At 49.7% G+C, this 20708-nt stretch overlaps 1 protein-coding gene across 3 annotated transcripts in view; it reads right to left on the bottom strand.

Moving 5' to 3' along the window:
• Positions 1–20708, bottom strand: part of LOC138467859 (uncharacterized) — a 1040267-nt gene that overhangs the window by 197516 nt on the left and 822043 nt on the right. The gene's annotated exons all lie outside the window — the stretch shown is intronic.

Here is a 20708-nt window from a genome sequence, read left to right on the forward strand (position 1 = left end):
GGTTTAAATAGCGTTGGAAGCAGATCCAGGTAAGTATTCTTCCACAGCCCCACCCAAGTAACAAAATAGTCCCTTCAGTAAAATAGTCCCTCCTAAGCCTCATTTGGCTTGAGTCTTCATGCAGCATGGTCTGCCTCATGCGAGTATGCAGCATGGTCTGCTTCAGGTAAGTTATCAATAATGAGCCTGGCGCCCATGGCGCCAGGACTGTCTTTATCTTTATGAGCCTGGCGCCATAGGCGCCAGGACTGTACCCAAACAGCCCCTAACGGGGGCTTTTGGGCATGCTCCAAGTGGCATGATGCCTGCTTCCGGGGCTGCTGGGCCTGGTCTGGTCTTCCGGGGGCAGGCATCATGACAATATCTTCCTTTGCCAATGCCTAAATAAATAAATAAATAGGAAACTGAAGATGCAAACCAATGCAATTAACCAGTCTCAATGCCTAATGCAGAACTAGTAATAGTTCTATCTCTACTTGACTTACCTGACTAACAGTCGGTTCACCCATGCACCTGAGCGAGAATTGTTGCAGATGCCTATGGTATGCCTAAGGGAACAGAGGTTACAGATTTAACCTGCCCTCAACCTACTCAGACGTTTCCTTTCTCATTTAAAGGTGTACTCACTATGTTTCCAGTGATTTTTCGTACAGACCGCGAGGCATCTAACCGGCAAACCAGTCGGGTGCCCCACGTTTTTGTGTCTCTCCTGTTGCCATGGCTACGGCCCAGGAAACCCAGGCAGACAGCCCAAGGAGCGTGGCAGCCATCTTAACGTGGTGTTAATGTGCCAGGATTACTTCACAGAACCGTGAGTTACTGCACATAGTGCATCTATATTGCATATCCAGTCAGTACAATTCATAATCGGGCCACATCGACCATTTTCCTAATGTTGATGTTTTGGATCATACAGATAACTGTAATCCAATGTAGCTCTTACTCGGTGCTTATGCCTTTCTCAATGAGGCGTTGTCCTTCTGTGGTGTGCACCAGGGCAACACCTTTCCTCTACTATACTTCTGCCTGTACTATTACTGTACATTTATAGACATTCTCAAGAGGTATTAAAATAACCTGCTTTTACCGTGCATGCATTGATGCACATTATTTTACATCCATGCACACTCAATAGATATCTAACTGCGAGCCTGTTCACATTCTTGTATCTCCAGATATTTGTACCTCTATTCATGGACTTTCTCATAATTCCCTTGACTGCAGTACATATATACACGGATACTTCACCACTAACTTTAAGTTGTGATAAGTTATTTCATACAACAGTACTTTTGCCTCCCTCATCTTTCTTAGTTAATGTGTTCCGACATTGCTTCAGTTACAATGCTCTCTCCCAAACCAGAGTTCCAGTCACAATCTACAACCAATTCTAGGGTACATATTTAGGTCTACATATTATCCCGTATGGGATCACTATTACTGTTGATTACCACAGTCCCACTGTTATCTCCCGAATCTCTGGCACCTCTGAGGCTGCAGTTGTGCAATGCTGTGTTTCGCTTCTAGAAAAATAATTTCCACCAGACACTTTTGGCTCTTCGTCCTAATTTAAGATTTGTGCTCTGTCCATAAACCACGTTGGAAGAGTGGGAAGCCCTCAGGGTTCATGGTTGATAGCCAGGTCTGTCCGTCTGGTTGTTTGTTGGTGTTAGTGAGGAGCAGGAATTCGGTCTTGGAGGGGTTGAGCTTCAAGTATGCACTGGACAGCCAAGACTAGACCACCGAGAGGCAGGTTTTGAACCTGTGGATGTCCTTGATGGAGTCTATATTTAGGTATAGCTGTGTGTCATAAGCATTTTGGTGGATGTGCATGCTGTGTGTGGCTGGGAGGGCTCCCATCAGCTCCATGTATAGATTGAAGATTACTGGGGAGAGGATAGAACCCTGCGGGACTCCACTGGTGACGGGCAGCATTGGCGATCTAGGGGAGTTCATCTGAACAAACTGCTGGCGGTTGCCGAGGTAGGACTTGAACCAGCGTAGGACAAGGTTACTGATCCCCATGCACCAATGTAGGGTGTCCATGAGCGCCTGGTTTTCCACTGTGTTGAAAGCAGCAGAGAGATCAAGTAGAACCAGGAGGCATGGGTGGCCGTCATGAAGGTTGAGGGCGTTGTCAACCACATTTACGGTTGCCGTCTTCATGCTGCTTCTGGGTTTGAACCAGGATTAGTAGGTTTCGATGAAGTTGTGGGTGTCGATGTGTGGCTGCAGTTGTGCAGCTACTGCTTTATCGATGATCTTACCTAGGAAGGGAAGCTGGGTGATGCGGCTATAGTTACCTAGGTTGTCAGGATCCAAAGTGGATTTCTTTAGTAGAGGGAGGATTTGTCCTGTCTTTAGGGTCAATGGGAAAGTGCCTTGAGTAAGGGAGCTGTTGATGATCTCCAGGTAGGGAAGGAGAGCTTCTGCGGGGAGGGTCTTGAGGATGGATGCTGGGAGGATGTTGTCTGTATACAATGTGTCTTTGAGGGCAGCCAGGGTTTCTGCCACGTCCTCTGTAGAAAGTCTCGAATGTTGTCCAGGGTGCAGAGATTTTGCGAGGAGGGACACGAGGTGGGTCTGTGGATGTAGAGCTGGTGTCCATGTGCTGGCGAAACTTGCAGATTATTTCGATGAAGAAGGTGTTGATGGCGGTGGATTTTTCAATGGAGTGTGGTATGGTAAGGTCGAGTAGCGGGTTGACACAGTGCTTGACCAATTTCAAGAGGGTTCTGCTTCTGTTGTCAGTTTCTGCCATGGTATTCTGATAGTAGGAGGCCTTGGCTGTGTTGATTAGTTGTCAGCGGGTTGATGCGGTCCTGGATCGGCATAAGGTTTTCTCTTTTTTCTTGATGACTCTTTTTCTGTGGTTGAGTTCTAGCGTGTACCAGAGTGCTGGCGGTTTCTGTTTGCAGGTGCGTTGTTTCAGAGGCACGTGTCGGTCGATAGAGGCTGAGGAGGTGGTGTTGAGTGCTTCCAGTAGAGAGTCACAGTTCAGTTGGGGGTGTTCGGTCCATGTGAGATGGAGGTTGGCACGGTCTTCCGTGAGGGCTGCTACCGGGAAGTTCTTAAAGGACCTGAAGGTTTGTCTGATGGGTTACTGATGAGAGCTCTTGATTCTGGTGGTGTGCAGGATGTTGAAAGGCACAGCCATGTGGTCAGACCAGTCAAGCGCGAGAGGAGAGCTATAGAGGAGGAAAGGCAGTGCGTGATGATTAGGTTGAGGATGTTACCTTTCTCGTATGTTGGGTTTTTCGTGGGCTGTGTGAGGCTGAGGGTGTCAAGAAGGCTGAGGAGAGCTTCCTTCATCGGGTTGGTGGCCTTGTTGCCTGGGAGGTTGAAGTCAGCTAGGAAGATGTTGGCATGTGAGAGGGACAAAGTGGAGACCAGGTTGGTGAAGTATCCGATGAAGGCAGTGTTGGGTTTGGGTGGTCTGTAGATGAGATGCAAGGTGACAGTGTCCATTGGGGAGAGTGTGAAGTGACAGGAAAGGACTTTGAAGGAGCCAATGTTGTTGACGTCAAGTCTGGTGCAGGGCCACTAAGTCTTATGGATGACTGCAAGGCTTCGGCCTGTCTTACTCGGACGGCCTCTGTGTTGGCGGCTGTAGCCGTTGGGGACAAGGACGTCTAGGATGTGGGTGGAGGTGGGGGACAGCCAGGTCTCAGTGATGAAGATGGCGTCAAGGTCATGTGTAGTGCTGAGGTCAGCCATGTCTGCTGTATGGGTGATAGCTTCTCTCTTCTCTCTCCTTTCTCCACCTCTGCTATTCTCTCTCCTTCCTTCAACTCCACTATTTGCTCTCAATTCTCCTTTTTTCCTCACCCTACTGCCACGCTCTAACCTGCATTTCAAGATTCATGCTCATAATTCCCCCTTTGCCTTCTGACACTGCTCTGCTTTTAACCCTGTGCGGAGCCGGTCCCGGAATGAGCAATTGCTTGAATGCGTTCAGGAGTGTGTGTCATAGAAGTGTGTCTTGTGATTGGGTGCTATTCATAGAGACTATGGACATTACAGGTGCTCGCGACTGGCTAGCAAACTTCAACCTGCCTCTGCTAGCCGATGTAATAATCTACCCACCTGCCATTTTGGATTAATTCTTAGAGCTGTTTACATTAACTCTGGTTTTTAAGGTCTCTGTTTGATTCACTCTACAACTGCATACAATTTCAGGCTTCTGGCACCTCCAGGGCTGCATGAATGGAAGCAAATAGGGCCCACAGTCAGCTGAGTGAGCAGCACTCTTGACCCTTCCTCTTTCAAAGATCTAGGCCTCCCCATCCAACCTGTGGGGTTGTGTACTCCCAACGTGGCCCCCAGACCTGATGTCTTTTTCCCCACAAATGAATTTTAGGGAGAACAGGACAGGGGATGCATATGAGGCCAAAGAATAGAGTGGAATGCCGAGGGATCTGCAATCTATCCCCTATGGATCCTGCATCAAGGAGCAAGTTGCAGTCCCTAGACCCAAGGGTCACTGCATTTTCCCCCTGTAGCCTCAAACATTGGAATTCATCACATACTCCCCCCTTTCAGAGTATTGGGCCCCCACTAATGTTTTTCACAGGGTGACCCGTTGGGAAATTCACATTTGTCTGGAAGCAACCTTCTCAGTTTTTAATGCTAAAATTATAGTGTTGGAATGCCAGGAAACACCTCTTAATATGCGATGTGGCCTCCTTTCTACACAGCCAAATTACAGCCGCATGGTGGAGGAGTAGCTGCAATTGCCTGCCCACTTTGAGCTTCTGACCTCCACTTAATGGTGAGGTAATACAACATGATGGTTACTTAATTCTTCTGCTGAGGGGATATGTTTTGACTGATGTACAAAATGGTACATTTGCTAGCTCCTCATCCTTGCAGGATCCCACCTGAGAAGCATATTTTTGAAGGAGGAACTACCAGAGAAATCTGAAATAATTAGATGGGGAGATGGCATACAGAATAGTACACATTTTAAAGTGGTAAAGGTGGTCGCCCAAAGTTTGGTTGTCGGCTGCTGTTCTTTTTTTTAACCACCTACCTTTGCCTCTTAGGTCTGTGATGTGTTGTCAGCATTTAAACACATTTTTAAATTACACCATTCAATAATTATTTCACTTTTCCCCGTGAACATCGGTGCTTATCGAATATTTGTAAATTGTCCGATCATTTCTATGTTGACAGTACAGCGTGACCTTGAAGAACTGCTTATGAACTATGATATCAATTTTAGAATGAAATGCTGAGAACGTATACATTTCAGTCGCCATGAGTCTTAATGTCTCAATGATTGTTTTACTACATTGCATGATCATTTATATTAACATTATATGAAGTCGGGATGTTTTATTCTCTGTTTCAGCATTTCTTTTTCCCTAGGTTGTTTTATTTAAATTAATGGTTAAACGGATGATTCACAGAATGGCAACTGAACCATTTGGCTAGCTGACGTCCTTGCCAAATTGTTGTAAATGTAGCCAGGTGTGTGGTGAATATAAAATAAAGGCTAACTGAACTTGCTCTGAATTGAGCCTATAGACACAACGGTTCTATGAGATTTTACTAACTGAAATCTGGAGGGGGTGGGAGGGGATGGGCAGCTCACAGAGAAACAGCTAACTGGTCTCAAAGTCATAACTATTTCCTCACTGCACCGCAATGCCCTGAATATCTAAAAAATGAACAACGGTTTTAGTCATAAATTCCAGAATATTGCAAATCAGAAATGCCAGGGGTATAAAAGCCGATAACACCATGGGGGAGGTTGCATTTGGTAGCGTAAATGGAGCCAATTGATACTATGGGAACGTGCGGGAAGCTCACATATCAATATACAAGAGTAACTTTTGAGAGGTTTTTGAGACTTGTATCGGACCAGAAGATGGCAGGCAGACCAGATGAACCAGGCAAGCTTCATTTTGAAAAGAGGGAGAGGACAGATTCGATTTAAAAAAAAATATATGTTTTATTGGCTTTCCGGTGCATATTAAAATACATTACAATATGATGTATGTTAATGCTTCTTCCTTTACCCACCCACCCCTTTATCCACCCCTCCCTCAATACCTCCCTAACCCCAACTTTACAGATTCGATTTTGGATGGATTTTCACTTTTTGCAACACTGAGTTTTTCCCATGACTCTGCAACATTTTTATACTTTTTTGGTTTTGGGCAGTAGATTAATTTTTTCAGACATTTTGACTGTTGATAAGTACATTTGTGGAAGTGGTCTTATTTTTATAGATAATTTTTGGAAGGCGCCTCCTGGTTTTTCCAAGTAGATGTATCCATGGATTGTTTCAGGGCCAGCAATATAAGGATGCCTTTTTAAACAGTGAATGTGTCATATTGGCTTTAGAAGGTAGGTATGAAGAGAATCTGAATTATAGATTAGTATTAATGTATACCTTTACTAATACTGAGAATGGATTATATAGTTTCTGCTTTACTGTTTCTAATGCCACATGCTATTTTTATATTACAACATTGGAGTGTAAACTGTTTAGAAGCATTCACATGTAAATAATACTCAACAATAGGTTCTCCCCAGTTCTAATGGCAGGTCCACAACATTATTGTTGATTAATAGTAAACCTGTCCAGTGCCCAGGTGTCATGGAGCATGCTCCAAAACCCCTGGAACTGTTGGGCCCACCCCAGTGCCCGTCACCCAGAAGGACTTGTCAGGCCCCAAGGAAGTGCCCCAGAGCCTCATGGACTCAGCCGTTGGCGCCAGGCTCATGAAATGGGCTGAACTTATGGAACTACTTAATCTGCCTAGTGAGGCTGAGCCTTCTGTAAATCCAGGGTGTGGCAGAGGGACTACTTTTCCTGAGACAGGGTGTGGTAAAGGGACTACTTTACCTAGAACTACTTACAAGGCTATTTAAGCCACACCATGCAGGCAGAACACGCTTCGCGTTATTCTGCACTCCTGCAGCGTAACGCTCACCGTGTCTGCTCTGTCCTCGAGTTTCTACAGCCACGCCCGTCTGTAATTTCCATCCATCGGTGCCTGGAAGAAGAAAAGGAGAAGAACAGGTGTTACTACAGCGACAAAGGCCTTACCTGAAATTCCGCCCATCGGTGTCGTCTCCAGCTGGTCTTCTGACCACCGCCCCAGTTGGGAAAGATAGAGACTTACCTGATTAATCCACGGATTCCCGAAACACAGCAACAGACACTCTGGAACAGTGAAATAACTGCGCCCAGAGAAAGACTAAGCCTACTGCGCCCCTGATGAAGGTCAAGCAGGATGGAGAGCTAACCTCACCAAACTCATTAGCTAACATCTTGTTTCAACATTGCAGGCTAACGCCTCCTGGCGAGATAACAGGGGAGAGGACACCATCAAAACTACGCCAGTCAAAACTACGCCAGTACAGATATCGGTCATACGACTACGTGCTACGCCCCCGTGGAGACCAGGTGAGCGTGACACCAGGAGGAGAAGGTTTGTTTATTGTAATGCAGAATATTTTACCCACCCTCTCTAAAGCCTGTGTCAGGTATAAGCATTATTCTCTGCTGAAAACCTTCCACAGCCTCAGGCAGACAGTGAGTGCATCCGGGGTGAGGGATGAGGGGGGTAAGGCAATGGGAGGCATGTTTTGGTAAAACGCCATGTTAGTCAATTGCCTGTGTATTATTTATTGAGTACCACCCTACATTGCCGGTCAGCTAGTTCGAAGCACCTGAAACAAAGGTTTTGTACTTACCCATGCCTTTTTTTTACATCTAGACAGAAACGTGAATATTAGCTTGTCACAACTAGGCAGAAATGTGCATATTGGCTTGTGTCACATCTAGACAGAAATGTGAATATTGGCCTGCATCACATCTAGACAGAAATGTGAATATTGGCAAGCATCACATCCAGACAGAAATATGAACATCAGCCATTCGCCACATCTAGATGAACTGTGTTAGTCAGCCATTTGTCATCGCTGGGCAAACTGTCGGTCAGCCATCTGTCACATCCAGGTGAACTGTGTCAGTCAGCCATTCGCAACATCTAGTTTGCACTAAATACAACCAGAACTCTTCAGCACAGCAAACCGCACATACTTCACAGCACAGCAACAAGACATAGCACACATAACCTTGCACAACACCACAGAAGGCCGCCTATGAATCTCGCACCAGGCTCAGTGAACGGTCCATCTAAACTGAAGCTGCCAACAGCTCCCTTGCTCTTTTCCGGCTCGGTATAAAAACCTTTAACGTTAATGTCTTTTTGATGAACGGGTGTGGCCAGTGGAGAATGAGCACCCACCTCGAAAGTCCTGAGCAAACTGATTTAAAATAAAAGAGTTCGCACAGGAAGTTCAAGGGATATGTATAGTCCTGCCCTACGCACGCTAGGCAGTGTGTGTGTGTGTGGGTGTGTCGAAAAAACCCATCAGGATAAGCAGCTTTTGCTCTCCTGATTGTGAGACATCAAAGAAAGAGCAAGGAAGGAAAAAAACTTCTGTGAAAAAATGAATTTGCCAAAACAAACAGTACAGAGCCTGGAACAATGCCCCAGGTAAGTCAATGAGGGGGAAGAGGACTAGAAGCTGGCGTCAGGGGGATATTCGAGGGATGTCCCTGCAAGGGAGTGTGGTGCACATTCACCCCGAGCAGATTTTTACAGTGCAAGGGGAATGGACCCTACAATTAAGAATATTCAGGGGAGGGACTAGTGGTTTTGACCAGATTATAGGGCTGCTAACTGTTGACTCAGGGGAAGAAGGGCATGTTGGCCTCTTCTTATTTGGATCCTAGTATAAGAAACATATTGCCAGTAAAGAGCACGCATTGACAATGCCAATAGTTTTGGCATTTACTGCTGTTTGCATTTTGCATCTATAGGCACCATTGTACAAGGAGGAGCATACATCGTTTTAAAGGATGATGTGATAAGGGGTGCAGAAGTGCAATAGAATGACAAGGGGAAAAGAGCAAGGCAGGAAGGTGCCATATATGATGAGCAAAAGGACATTTGAGTGAGAAAGAGTTAGAATGAGAGGGTAAGAAATAAAGCAAGTTTGTGAGAGGAAGGATGAGAGATAGGGTGAGGGGGTAAGGTGTGTAGAGGAACAGTTACATGCCTCTGCAGGAAATGTGTAGAGGAGCAGTTACATGCATCTGCAGGAAATCCCACCCCCTACCTCCTATATGTTGGAAGCCTGAGATCGTGCCATGCTTGACACCAACAGTTGTGACCATACCACAACGAATATTTGAAAGAAGGTACCCACTGAGAAAACCCTATCAGATGTATCCCCAAAGAGACGACAATCTGAGGGAGGAACGCCCTGAAGGAATATAAAAAGGAACAAAAAGAGGAGCCGGTGATGTCACAAAGACGAGAGTGACGCCCTGAGGAATACTGGCCGAAGAGAATGTATGGATCTTACAGAAACTGATGACGAAGTTAAGAATCGAGTAAAATTTCATATGTGAAAAGAAGATTGCACGTGTGTGAAGTTCTGAAGAAAATGAAAGCCGTTCAATAACTGTATAGATGCTGTAACGCAAGTAGATTAAGGAATCTTACAAGCTGGCTACATGTAGTGAATAGACTGCAGGCAAAGCCACCACTGTATAGAAACTGGACATCAGTGTCATAAATTTAGTAAGCCAGGACCCAAGGAGAGAAAAGACGAGAACTGTGTTGCAGCAAGTATAAACTGAGATCATGAAAACAAATGGCGAGTCTGTGTGGCCTGGTGTCAAAGCTGAAGCAGCCAAGGTCGGTTATCTATTCTTGAAGGCAGTGAACGTGTGAAGCTGAATCATCAAGTGTGCTAAATTTTATTCATTTAAGACATTTAAATACTGCAAAATGGACCAAATTGTGGTCTCCCGTCACATGAGCCAAGGATGGAAATAGAGTGGAGCGTGTAGTCCTAGAACAACGATCGTGCCTGCTCGCACTCCTATATATTCCTAGAGACAGGAATACTTTGCAAGGCCAAGTTCAAAGACAATCTGCATGGCAGAAGGCATGGATGATGAGAGATGTTGGGCTAATTGGCTGGGGAGGTAAAGTCAAGTCCACCTACTGGCACCTGGGTCTGAGCTTGCATGCTGCTAAGTGAACCGAAATGTTCCAGACCTGGCACAAACGTGCCAACCAATTATAGAGGGCCGTATAATGAAGGGACTTATAGTTTGAAGACCAATGATCTATTGTGTACTTAATATGTTAAGATGACATGTTTTTAAAGGTAGGCATACATTGTCCACCTGACAGTAGATAGCCTATCACAATCCCAGCCCATATAGAAAGTATACTTAGATGTTCCCCTTGAACCTATCACAATCCCCCGTTGGTTTTTCTTATTTGCCACATAGTATGACGTCACGTCTGATGTATTTTTTGCATATTAGGATGTTTTTATGAGAAATTCACTGAGAGCTCGAGCGAACGTCTGTTGATATCCGTTGTAACTCCCTGTTTTAGATAATTGTTAATAAAACAGCAGGTTGCCATCTTCCTGACTTGGTTCGATTATTTGGTGTCAGTTATTCTTCATCCCCTTCCATTGCATGCACGATACCCAAAGGGCCATATGCTCACGTGGGTCGGGTGTGTGTGTGGGCGAATAAAGGTTGGGTGAGGCTGTAGAGATGGGGTTGGGTGTGCTGTGGAGTAGATAGAAAGAGGAGTTACAGTTGAGTACAGAAAGAGGGTGTAGGATGGGTGGTGGTAGAGGGGCGTAGGGTGGGTGGGTGGAAGTAGCAAGAGTAGGGTGGGTGGGGGTAGAGAGAGTGGTGGTAGGTTGGGTGGGTGGGGGTAGAGAGAGTGGTGGGGTAGGGTGGTTCAGGGTAGTTTGGGTGGGTGGGGTACAGTGAGTGGGGGTTGGTGGTAGAGACGCTGGGTCTACAGAGAGTGCGGTAGGGTGGGTGGGGGTGGATAGAGAGTGTAGGTAGGCTAGGTGTTGGTAGGTAGAGAGAGGTGTAGGATTGTAGAGCGAGGTGTAGGATTGTAGAGCGAGTGGGGGTAGGGTGGGTAGGTGATGGTTGACAGTTTGGGGGTAGTGTTAGTAGAATGGGTGGTGGTAGAGAGAGAGTTAAGGAAATGAGGATATAGAGGGTGTTGAGTGGGTGGATGGGGTTGAGCGAGCAGGGTGGGCATGGCGGGGTGGGTGGGTAGGGTAGAGAGAGTTGATACGGTGGGCAGATGGGGTTAGAGAAAGTTGGTAGGGTGGGGGTAGAGACTGCGGGTAGAGTGGGCAGGGGATATAGTGGGGGTAGGGTGTGTGGGGTTATGGTGAGCAGAAGTAGACAGAGTGGGTGGGTGGGACTGGTTGAGAGATTGGGCATAGAGTGGGTGGGTGCAGGTAAAGAGGGGATAGGTTTGGTGGTGATAGAGAGAGCGGGGTTAAGGTGGGCTGGGGTAGAGAGAGTGGTGGTATGGAGGAGGTTGGGTGGGTGTGTGGTGGTTGACAGTTTGGGGGTAGTGTGCTAGTGTGGGTAGGATGGGTGGCAGTAGAGAGGGGGCTACGGTGGATAGGGGTAGAGTGGGTGAATAGGGGTAGAGAGGGAGACGGGGTGCTGGGGTAGAGAGGGTGAGGGTAGGGAGAGTTCATAGGGTGGGCAGGAGGAGGCACAGGTAGAGATAGTTGGTACAGTGGGTGTAGAGCGAGGGAGGGTAGGGTGGGGGAGAGAAAGGGGAGGTAGGGTGTGTGGGGCTAGCATGGGCAGGGGTAGAGCGTGGGTTAGAGTGTGTGGGTAAAGAGAGTGGGGGTAGGCTCGGTGGGGGTAGAGAGAGTGGGGCAGGGTGGTGGGGATGAAGAGAGTGGGAGAACAGTGGTGGGGCTAAATAGTGTGAGGGCATGGTAGGTGACAAATGAGGACAGGCGCAACAGACTCCCATTATGGTGGTATTAACCCCTTAAATGCCAAGGACGAGCTATCTCGTCCTTGACATTACCTCCTTAGTGCCAAGGACGAGAAAGCTCGTCCTTTTTGGCATTCTGTTTTGTGCGATTCCTGCAAGGCAGGGATCGCACAAAACTGTAATCCAACTCTGGGGCTAAGTGAGGGGGAGGTGCCCGCTCACAGCCCGGGGGATGGATTACCTTCAGTTTCACGTCGGCGTGCGTAATGCACGCCGACATGAAACCGAAACTAACTTTCACTGCGGCAGCCGAAATGGCTGCCACAGTGAAAATAAAAGGTTCTAACCCTCGATCTGAATAGCAGAACTCTCCCCTTTCCAAGGTCACCTTTTCTGAAGCCTTGCTGGGCACGGATCGCTCGATCCACGCCCAGCAATGCCCACTAGACACCAGGGATTTGTTTCTGACGTAGGGGGGCTGCATACTATGTAAGCAGCCCTCTCCCTTCCCACCCCCAAAGCATGGGAGAAGTACCCTGGGGGCAGATAGGTGATCATCTGCCCCCAGGGAAGAGGGGGGATAAATAAATAAATAAAAACGAAGATTTGGGTTTGGATGGGGCCACCAGGGAATTTCGAAAGGGAGGGTGGCCTTCTCCCCGCCACCCTAGGTAGATGGGGGGCAACTCGTGTAGCCCTCCCTGGGGGCAGATTTCTGCACCTAGGAACTGGTACATGAGATGCCCCCCCCATCCATTTGGGGTGCGAGGGAGAGGCCACCAGAAACATAGGCACACCCCTCCCCCCCCCAAGCCAGGGGCAGTACGTTTTGCCCGCCCCCCTGGGAACAGATGGGCACACACATGTAAGGTACCATTTTCATCAGGACACCTGTGGGAACGCGGGAAGGTAGGACATAAGGTGTTGGCGGCGTGTTTCGGTGGGGGCCAGAGTGACATGTCTGAAAATGGTTGGGGTTTTTGCCAAATTTCAGGCTTTGCCGGGGATTGTGGGTAATAAATTCTGGGCCGTTTCTGTAGATTCCCACGGGTGTCTTCTTTTCGGAAATGCATGGGGTTCCCTGTTTTCCTTGGTGGCTTCGACACCCTAGGCCCAAATCTGTAGGTTGTCTCCCCAAACCCTTTGGGGGTTACCAGTGGTTTAGCCTTTTCCCTTTGCGCCGAGGTAGGTGCACCCACACATGTGAGGTACCATTTTCATTGGGACACCTGTGGAAACGCAGGAAGGTAGGACATGTGGCGTTGGCTGCGTGTTTCGGTGGGTGGGCAGAGTGAAATGTCTGAAAAATGTGTTTTTTCACCAGATTTCGGACTTTGCCGGGGATTGTGGGTAATACATTCTGGGCCAATTCAGGCAAGCCAGACCTCTGTAGAATCCCACGGGTGCCTTCTCTTTGGAAATGCATGGGGTTCCCTGTTTTGCTTGGTGGCTGTGGCGCTGCCCCTTTTGCAGGGACACGCATGCGGCGGCGTGACGTTGCACGCCGCCACGTGCAGCATAAATAAAGGGGGCATTCCCGGACGTGGGCGGAGCGACCGGGAAGCCCGAACAGCAAGGATGTGTGTGGTGTGGTCCTTGCCAGGTTGGGGGCTTACGGGCATTGCATGGGGGTTCTGAACAAACCCCCAACAGTGGCGACGAGGATGGGATGATAATGCCTGGGACCGGCGGTGACGAAGCTGTATAATTTCTTCCCTGAAACGGAATCAACGGACATTTCGTTTTGTGCCGTGGCCCTGCATTGCACACGCGGCTGGTGGCCATTTTGTCAATGAGGGCGTGGAACTTCACTGAGCTCTGGTTTGGGCGGTGAGTGGCATCCAGGCCTAATTTTTGGACACACTGCTAGCAGGCAGTTATACCTGCATGCCCATGCCCAATTTTTTGATTTTTTTCAAAATGTGGGTCTCCTACGTCGAGTGCAATATATAATGGCTGGGCCTGCATAGCCCGGTTCTCTTTCTTGGCTCAATTTTTGGGACTTCTACACCCACTGGGTGCTATTGCAGCTGGGGTTAAGGTGCTTCTTCATCCCCTTCATCATCAGGCAGCTGAGGCTTCTTCTTCATCCTCTTCATCATCAGTGAGGACTGCTGCAGTGGTGGACCCTCCATTTTGTTTTTTCTTCTGGTTCTTCATCAGGTCCAGTTGCTGTGTGGGCGCATGAGGCAGCCTGGAGAAAGAGGCATCGCACCATCATCATCTTCCCCCAGGTTGGACTTTTCATTTTCCTGGGTGGGGTATCAGAACTGTGCTGTGGTGGTGGACGATTGAGTTGCAGCCCCCAAGGTCCAAGGTGGGGGTGCCTGTGTGCTCAAGCCCATGAGTGATTCTGAAGATCAAGACGGTGGGCTCCTAGCAGCCCAACAGCTCCCCCAGGACAGCGGACAAGCAGCGGCTCAACAACAAGTCCCTCTAGCTCCAGCAGGGGGTCAGGTCCCAGTGCCCCCAGTGCAGCCACAGACAGCAGCTCCACAGCAACTCCCTCAAGTTCAAGCAGGTGGTCAAGCTCCCTTGCCTTAGGCGACGCCGGCGGTGGAGCAGATTGCTCAGCAAGGGCCTCCCATCATGGCCCAGGCACGGGCCCAGGCGGCCCTACAGCCCATCCATGAGTTCGACGTATCGGGCCCGCCATCCAGCACTGGGCCCAGATGGAAGAGGTGGGTCAACCGCCTCAAAATGTACCTTAGGGCTGCACAAGTGACAGATGATGACAGCAGGCTAGCAACTATGCTATATTCGGCGGGGCCTTCAGTCCAAGAGATTTTTGAGGCACTTCCACCGGGAGACGGCTCCTATGACGCAGCTAAAACTGCCCTCCAGGCTCACTTTCTACCTCTCGCCAACTCGGACTATGAAAGGTTTGTGATGCTGTCGGCAAAACAAAAGGAAGATGAGACGCTGGACACCTTTTATGGACGCCTGCGTCGCCTCTCGCTGGCATGTGCGTGGGGAGACGCAGAGGACATGATACAAACTATGCTGATCCAGGCATGCTCCTCAGGCAAACTCAGAAGGCAGGTCCTGAGAGAGCCGGGAATCACTCTGCGCCGCATCCTCGAGCTGGGCCGGTGCCATGAGGTGGCGGAGGCTCGGGCAGCCAGGATGGAGGCGGGGTCCCGCTCACTCAAGTCTGAGGAGGTGTGTGCCATGTGACAGGGTGGCAGAGGAGTCAGAAGACCTGGGGCAGGCCCCCGTGACAGAGCAGGAAGAGCGTGTGAATCGTGCCAGAAGTGTGGGTATGATCTTCCTCACCCAACTGAGTGTCCGGCGGCGGGGAGGACATGTGGTAGGTGCGGACTGCCTGACCATTTCTCGAGGGTGTGCAAGGCAGCCCTGGCCGTAATGGTGCCGAGAGGCCTGGCCCGGTCCGGGTTCCAGCACCAAAGCCGTCTGCCAAATGTGGCTCAGGTGGACCAGGGCGAGCAAGATGCCCAGGTGGAGGAGGCAGAGGAGGAAGAGGAAGAGAACGTTTTCTTCGTCTCCAGTGTGGGAATCCTGAGAGCAAAGAACCGGACAACCGAGGTGTGTGGTGGAGGTCAACAACTCGCCAGTCCCGGTCCTGATGGATACGGGGGCATCGGTCAATGTGATGGCCCGGGGACTCACCCCCCCCAAGCTACTAACACTGAAGGCTCACATATTTGCATTTGGGGGACTGGAACCAATCCCACTGGATGGGGCCTTTGTGGCGAAGGTGGAGCACGAGGGCTCGCAGATCAAAGCCCGATTCTACGTAACGCCAGTAAGCAATAACACTCTGATGAGCTGTGCCGCCGCTGAGGCTCTTGGAATTGTTAGCTTTGCGTACTCGGTATATCTCAAGGACATTAACGACCTGCTCGAGAAGTATGCCGCTCTCTTCAACGGGATTGGGCGGAAGACTGGTGACCCAGTGAGGTTGCATATTGATGACTCTGTGCAGCCCATCGCCCTGAAACACCGCAGGGTGCCGTTCCATCTCCGTGAACAGGTGGACAAGGAACTGGACAACCTGGTGGACCTCGACATCATTGAGAAAGTGGAGGGCCCGACCCCCTGGGAGCCCCCGATTGTCGTGGCTAGGAAGCCCAAGCAACCTGACTCTGTCCGCATCTGTGTAGATATGAGGTTGCCAAACAAGGCCATTAAGAGGGAGAGGCATCTTACCCCTACTATCGATGGCATTATTGCGGAAGTGCAGGGGGCTCGCTTCTTTTCCAAGCTGGACCTCCGGGAGGGCTACCATCAGGTGGTCCTCCATCCTGAATTGAGGTACATCACCACATTCACCACCCACCGGGGACTATACCGCTACAAAAGACTAAGCTTTGGAGTGTCCTCGGCAGCGGAAGCCTTTCAGAATATCATCTGAGGTGCCCTCGCAGATCTGGAGGGCGTACTAAACATCAGTGATGATATCTTGGTGTTTGCAAAGACTGAGGTGGATCATCTGAGGAAGCTGGCGAAGACGTTCGAGAGATTGCAGTCACTGGGACTCACCCTTCATAGGGACAAGTGCGAATTCCTGCACCCCTCCATCAAATTCTTCGGATTCGTATTCAAAGAGGGAGGGTTATCGCTGGACCCCAAAAAGGTTCAGGACATCAAGAAGGCGCAGCCGCCCGAGTCAGTGTACGATGTGTGGAGCTTCCTCGGTATGGTCACTTACTGTGGACGGTTCATTCAAAACCTCGCCTCAGGGTCTGAACCTCTCAGGGCACTAACAAAGAAGGAATCCACCTGGCACTGGGGCCCACTTGAACAGGCGGCATTCGAAGACATCAAGGGTGTGCTGGCGGCTGAGGACACAATGGCGTTTTTCGATCCGACATTGCCATCGGAAATCATCGTGGATGCCAGTCCGTTTGGCCCGGGCGCCATACTGACTCAGATAGATCGTGACGGGGGTGTCCGGCCAGTGGCATATGCCAGCAAGGCGCTGTCCGAGACTGAGCAAAGGTATTCACAGATTGTGCGCGAGGCACTAGCGGTTCTCTGGGGCTGCAGGCACTTCCGGCTCTATGTCCTGGGACGGCCGGTGATGGTCACGACTGTCCATAAGCCCCTGGCGAGGATCGAGAGGTGGATGCTCACTCTTCTGGAGTATGGAGTCACCTTGGTGTACAGACCAGGGGCCAACAATGCAGCGGACTATCTCTCCCGGCACCCGGGAGTGCGTGGGGGAGTGGAATATGACACCTGTTCAGAGGAGGCTGATGATCATATCCGAATGGTGGTGGAGGCGGCCACTCCCAACGCCATGCCCCTGACGGAGCTAGAAGCGGCAGCTGCCGAAGATAATGCTTTCAAATCCTAAAGCATTCCATGCAACAGGGGTCGTGGAAGTCAGTGCTAGAATCTTTGGCAGGGCGGACTCAGGAAGCCAAGAGCGGACTGGAGCAGCTGTGGAAGGTCAGGGAGGAACTGTCATTCTCGGCGTCGGGCCTGCTGCTCCGAGGGGACCGGATAGTAGTCCCCCAGTCGAAGGTGAAGGATGTGATCAATCTAGCCCACCATGGACACCAGGCTGCGGCTGAAGGTTTGGTTCCCGGAACTAGAGCGGAAGGTCGACGACTTCTTGGCGACCTGTGTTTGGTGTCAAGCGGCATCCCCATTACAGAGGGTACCTGCCATTGAGGCAATGCCCCGGGGCACGCGACCTTGGGAAGTGGTCCATGCAGACTTTGGATCGACGACCATGGGCACCCACTTCCTGGTAATGGTCGACGAGTACTCGAGATATCCGGAGGTGGCCGTGGAGAAAATGTTTGCGGCCCATGGGTTTCCCCGCACGCTGTGCTCTGATAACAGGGCGCCCTTCCAGAGTGAACGGTTCTCTGAGCTGATGGAGAGCTGCGGAGTACAACATTGGAAGATAACCCTGTTGTGGCCCAGGGCGAATGGAGAGGCTGAAAGGCTAATGCGTACACTCAGCAAGACCTTCAGGATCGCCCAAAGACAGGGACAGTCCCTCTAGAGAGCTCTTTATCAGTTTCTGCGGGTGTACTGCACCACCCCGCATGCTTCCACGGGTGTGGCTCCGGCGGAGGCGTTGTTCAGGCGCTGCCCGCGGGGTCTGCTTCCCGAGGTTGGGGAGAAGGAGCCGAGGGTGATTGACAACCAACAGGTCGAGGCGGACCGGCGGGTGAGGATCGAGCAAGAGAACTTGCGAAGGGGGATTCGCCCGCAGCGGCTGGAGCCCGGGGACAAAGTGCTCATCCGCAATCGACACCCCCACGGGAAACTCTCCCTCCCCTATGAGCCGGAGCCGTTGGACGTTGTGGCCGTCAAGGGGTCCATGGTAACTGCCTCTGACGGAAGGTCAGCTTCTTTAAGAAGCTCGGGGATCCCCGAACTGAACCAACTCTGGAACCTGACTTGGTGGAGATACCGGATGATGGAGGAGGCCCTCCCAGCACTCCAGAATCCCCTGTCCGGGGGGCGTCTTCGGAAAGACTACCCGTGCCGGAAGTAAGCGGGAGGTACCCCCAGAGGGCTGGGCGAGGGAAACCCGCTTACCTCAGCGATTACGTACTGGGACAATTGTCTGATCAACCTGAGTCCGGGGATTGTTGAGTAAGGGGACCCGGGTGGTTGATAATAAAGGGGCCAATGGGAAACTGTATTGATCGGTTGTGTTAATAATTCTGTGTGGTTTGCAGTGTGGCGCTGCCCCTTTTGCAGGGATGCGCACGTGGCAGTGTGACGTTGCACGCTGCTGCGTGCAGCATAAATAAAGGGGGCGTTCCCAGACGTGGGCGGAGTGACCAGGAAGCCCGAACAGCAAGGACGTGTGTGGTGATGTCCTTGCCAGGTTGGGGGCTTACGGGCATTGCATGGGGGTTCTGAATAAACACCCAACAGTGGCTTCGACACCCTAGGCCCAAATCTGTAGGTTGTCAACCCAAACCCTTTGGGGGTTACCAGTGGTTTAACCTTTTCCCTTTGCACCCAGGTAGGTGCACCCACATATGTGTGGTGCTATTTTCATTGGGACACCTGTGAGAATGCGGGAAGGTAGGACATATGGTGTTGGCGGCGTGTTTCAGTGTGTGGGCAGAGTGAAATGTCTGAAAAATTAGTTTTTTCACCAAATTTCAGACTTTGCCGGGGATTGTGGATAATAAATTCTGGGGCGATTCACGCAAGTCAGACCTCTGTGGATTCCCACGGGTGTCTTCTATTCGGAAATGCATGGTGTTCCTTGTTTTCCATGCTGGCTTCGACACCCTAGGCCCAAATCTGTAGGTTGTCCACATGAGCAAAATCTGCTCTGCTGAAAGACTTGGCGTTAGCAGTGGTTTAGCCTTTTCCCTTTGCGCCCAGGTAGGTGTACCCACACATGTGAGGTACCATTTCCATCGGGACACCTGTGGGAACGCAGGATGGTAAGACATGTGTTGGTAGCCATGTGTTTCGGTGGGTGGCCAAAGTGAAATGTCTGAAAATTGAGTTTTTTTCTGCCAATTTCAGAATTTGCAGGGGATTGTGGTTAATAAATTCTGGCCCGATTCACGCAAGTCAGACCTCTGTGGATTCCCACGGGTGTCTTCTTTTTGGAAATGCATGGGGTTCCCTGTTTTCCTGGGTGGTTTCCACACCCTGGGCCCAAATCTGTACGTTGTCCAGATGAGCAAAATCTTCTCTGCCGAAAGACTTGGCATTAACAGTGGTTTAGCTTTTTCCATTTGCGGTCAGGTAGGTGCACCCATACATGTGAGGCACCGTTTTCATCGGGACACCTGTGGGAACACGGGATGGTAGGAAATGTGTTGGTAGCGGCGTGTTTTGGGTGTTGGCCAAAGTAAAATGTCTGAAAATTGAGGTTTTTTTTGCAAAATTTCAGGATTTGCCGGGGATTGTGGGTAATAAATTATGGGCTGATTCGCACAAGTCAGACCTCTGTGGATTCCCACAGGTGTCTTCTTTTCAGAAATATACGGGGTTACCTTTTTTCCTTGGTGGCTGCGACACCCCAGGGCCTAATCTGTAGGTTGTCCACAAGAGCAAAATTCCTCAATATCTGCTCTGCAAAAGACTTGGGGTTACCAGTGGAACCTTTTCTCACACATGTGAGGTACTGTTTTCGTCGGGACACCTGTGGGAATGTTTGAAGGTAGGACATGTGGTGTTGGTGGCATGTTTCAGTGGGTGGCTAGAGTGAAATATCTGAAAATTATAGGTTTTTTCTGTCATTTTCCCAATTTTTCCCCAAACTATGGAATTTTTCCCTACATAGTTGTTGCCTGACCTGTTTAAATCACCCCTTCCTAAACTTGGAATTTTGTCTCCTTTTCAGAAATGTATGCCTTTCTGGCTTCCCATTCAGCTTTCCTACCCTTCTCTTCCATTCGGTCCACGCATGTCCTATTGGACAAAAAAGGCCAAAATCGCCTACCTCTCACAAAACGACTCACTCATAACCATATCAAAATATGTTCATTTGGTTTCCTCTCAATCTGTTCTTGAAAGCCTGGAAAATGGCGAATTCAGCACAGCAAACCATTTGTTCCTAGCAACTACAAGGAAAAAACCACAGGCTTCTTTGTACATCATTATATTGTCATTTTCCCTTTTTAGTTATTTTCTCTCACCCCATCCAGCAAACTAGAATTCCTTGGGAAAAAAGGGGCCAAATTTGGCCGAGATACCTCATGTAACAAAAAAGTTACAAGGGATTGAATGGCGACATACCAAAATCACCAAAAAAGGCATTGGCACTGGTGGAAAACCCACGGCAGTTAAGTGGTTAAAAGCACTTTCCAGAGAGGGCAAAAGAATAAACACATCTATTGTGAGGCAATCTCACATGCATTTAAACACTTTACATTGAAGGTATGAGTTCCTATTAATGCAATCACGATACATTAAAAAAATGCTATT

This window comes from Ambystoma mexicanum, chromosome 4q (genome assembly GCF_040938575.1).
Source record: "Ambystoma mexicanum isolate Mex_15411 chromosome 4q, UKY_AmexF1_1, whole genome shotgun sequence".
NCBI classification, from domain to species: domain Eukaryota; kingdom Metazoa; phylum Chordata; class Amphibia; order Caudata; family Ambystomatidae; genus Ambystoma; species Ambystoma mexicanum.